The sequence below is a fragment of the Morone saxatilis genome, unplaced genomic scaffold (genome assembly GCF_004916995.1).
Source record: "Morone saxatilis isolate NCDOM2014 unplaced genomic scaffold, NCSU_SB_2.0 Contig18, whole genome shotgun sequence".
NCBI classification, from domain to species: Eukaryota; Metazoa; Chordata; class Actinopteri; family Moronidae; genus Morone; species Morone saxatilis.
This window is the reverse complement of record NW_023339740.1, coordinates 7240528-7244177: the sequence shown is the minus strand read 5'-3', so window position 1 is coordinate 7244177 and position 3650 is coordinate 7240528.

The following is a 3650-nucleotide window of genomic DNA, read 5'->3' as shown; positions in this document are numbered from 1 at the left end:
TGTGTGTGTGTGTGTTGCTGTTTGTGTGGTTTTTTGCGCATGATTTGCTCTGTTTCTGCCTGTCTGCGTGTGTGATGTTCATGGCTTCTGAGTGTTATGTGCACATGAATATGAGTCAGTGTGCCTATGCACGTCTCCCCTTGGCCACTGCGTAAATCGGTCCAGGTAAATCCAGATTCATGCCACCTCATTCAGATTATTTGTCTCATCCTAAATCTTTTAAGGCTCTTGAAGTTGATAAGGTCAGGAGTACAAAAACACACAACAACAAACTAGTTATAAGAACCATGAAAAATACGTATTACTATTAATACTAAGACTTTAATGTATAAAGGACGAGCTGTTTGTAAGATTGTTTATGTTGGGTTTACTTTAAGTAAGAACCATGTAATATCCCTATCCAGAGTGTGTGTGTGTGTGTGTGTGTGTGTGTATGCTCTTTGTTACTTTGTCCTTCACGTTCCCCTCTAATGCCTTTATAGCTTGCATTTGTTTTATATCGAAATTCACTCAGCGCCTCCATATTAGCCTCCTCCTCCAAGGACCATTGCCACACAAGGGCAAAAAGACAGACCTCCCTCTCCCCCACCAACCATCCTTCTCTAATACAGACATATCTGCCAATCACATTTCTAGGACGCCTGAACGTGCTGTAAAGCCTTCTGGAGCTGCCACAGCAATGGAACATCCATCCCCTTGATGACCACAGTGACATACCTGCTCTCTGTCTGTCCCCTTTGCTGCCCTGTTGTTGATAGATAAAAGCTCACAGATTAAATTTGCTAAGTGAGCCCTTTGATCTCCGTAAACGTGTTGATCACGGTGAGGATGTGTAGGCGACATGGTGGCTTCGAGTTGGTGTGTAGCATACACAGTCACCTTTAGAGCAAGGGAGATGGATTCAGGTTAGAGTTCTGGTTCTTTCTGTGAGGTTAGTGCTGGATCTTTTTGCACCAGAGTTGGTGTCTTCAAGGGGCTGCAGTCTGCCCCTACAAACCAAAGACATGCATGTGTAGTGAACGGGGCAAGAGACCTTTCATTTTTCTACACTGCCAATTATCAGTGCAATAGTTTTTGTTCGAGTAGCAAAATCACTCACTCGAGGCAAATGGATAAGAATAAGAGAAACTGTAAAAATGCTTGTTGGCTTGATATTAGCTGCTGTATCTTTGGCAGTTCATATCATTTCCATGGCAACAGCTACCAAAGAGTGTTGAATACCTGCAATCGAGATGCCGGTATGTAAGAATGAACTTTGAACCTCAGCTTTGCAAATGTGACGGTCTGTCTGTCTTTCTTATTCCTGTGATAGACTGGTGACCTTGACTAAGTGTATCAACTTACTTCCCTCTGTGACCTTCTATATAGCCATATATCCTGTGTGTTTTATGGGGATTCAGGTTGATTTTAATGGGAACATTTTTGGAGTGTCAGCTCACCAAAGCCAGCTCAGATCCAGAGCCTCAATCTTGTTTGCTGTCACAGAATAAACCAAAATTGTCACTGGCTGACGTACAATCATCAGGCTGAAGAAAAGAGTGGTCACAAACCTCGGACTTTCTAAGCCATTTGCAAAGCTGATTCCTTGATGAACCTTGTTAGACTGATTCAAATCTGTCATCTCCTTTTTGTCAAGGCTTGACAAGTTCTGATCTTGTCAGGAGTCTTGTAGTCTGCGTCTGGGTGAGGGGCTGGATTCCAACTTCCTGTTGGCTGCATATATCAGTGTCTCTGTTTGCAATTGGCACGCTCCTCATCAGGACTGTGAAAAGCCCCTGCTAACTGCCCCATGCTGCACATGGCCCATTTCTTTCAAGGTCATGGCTTTCACTTCCCTGTCTCTCCTTTTTATTTCGGTTGCTCTCTACAGCATTTCATTTCCACTTCACAGTTCTTAGTAATTTTCCACTTTGGGCGTTAATGTCCTATCATGCAGCTGTTAAATTCCTCTGCGAACATTTAAAGGTTTATTGCTTATACAATAAATCACTTAAACATTAGTTTGATTTACAAACATTCATCATTGTTTGTGTTTGTGCCAGCTGGTCTGTGAGCTTGCGGATGTCAATCAGATGAGTGCCTGAACCCTTTGAGCTTCAAATAGCATGTGTCATATTTCCTTCAAATGTGGATGTGAATGACACTCATAGTGCTCGTTCATTTCATCATCTGTATCAGGAACTTTATCATTTTGGTGTCTTATTATGTGTTATCCAGATTTTCAATGTTGATATAGCCAACTGTTATTTCCAACTCTCTCTGATAATGAATTTAATATTGCATGCAGTACAGGTGTTGGCGTTGACATAGCTTTTAGTTTACACTGCAAAACAAGGTCATGATCATAAGCACCATCAATTTGAAACTTTCCCTGCTGAGACCAAGCAGCCTTGTTTGTCAGAGTGGTCTGTCAGGGGGAGAGCAGGGGTGTTTGTGGGGGGCACCCGGAGGCTGGAAGGGCCGAGCCCCGTCTCTGTCCAGCATCAGAAAGAAGCAGCTTTAGATGTGTTCACGTGTATGTGTGTTTAAGTGTATCTGTGGCTATTTTCTACTTGTTTGTCATGGCCTATTTTCCTCTGATGTTCCAAGAGGCAGGATTAGTGAGATTAGTACTGGGCTTTCTGACTCTGTTCCCTGCACAAGCAACCAGTATCCAACTGTAATGTACAGCGCACACACGTGCACGCACACAAGCACGCCCTTGCATGTACGCAAAAAACAACAACGTCACAAGATAATTTAGAGCCCACTGAGGACCATTGGTTTTAATAACAATACACCATGCACTCACCTGTGTTGGGTTTTCCCAGCAGTAATTTAAAGGTGGACTCCGTGAATGGAGACAATAGTGAGTGACTGGCTTGGAGGGTGCGAGATGAGGATTCAAAGTTTCCACTCTGGCTCCAGCACAAGCGCTCAGCATCTCCCTCACGTCACCTCACCTCCTCACCCAACCTTATCTTCATAACACAACATGCTGACCTCTGTTGCCATTTACATTTCTTCTTACATTACTTCTCTTTTTATAAATCCTTCATTCTTCATCATTCTTGTTCCCACTGTGGTCTGTAAGAATTTCACTCACTATGGACTGTAAAATAAATCTAGGGGTCCCCACAACTCTTATATCTAATCACTTTGCTAACATAGTGTTGCTGAACCACTATAGTTCAGGGCGTCGGTGGGGGTAAGTAAAATTCAAAATATGGAAATTGTCAAAGCTGTAAGACATGTTTATGTGTATTTATACATTTATAGACTCTAAATTAGTGGGTTTTTTTAAATAAAGTTTTTTTATATGGTTCCTTATAAAGAAGTAAGCAGATAGTATTTTACATGTTTAGTGGAATATGTTTGTAGAAAAACATGGCAAGTGTCTATCATACCAAAGCTGTTGGCTCTTTTGTTTACTGTATAGTTAGTAATTCATTTTGTTTATATATGACTACTGTCAGTGTGTTTTTTTACTGCATGCCAGTTTTTGTGTCTCTGTCTCCCACTTGTTCTGTTTCATTACCCACACCTTACTTTAAGTAAGGAAATAGAGCTTCTTATTCTGTCAGGTTGTTAAAACCCTGCAGAGACACCGAGAGAGAAACAGCTGGGTTTAGCTTCAGCCTCCCTCCTTGTTTTTATTCTCTCTCTCTCTC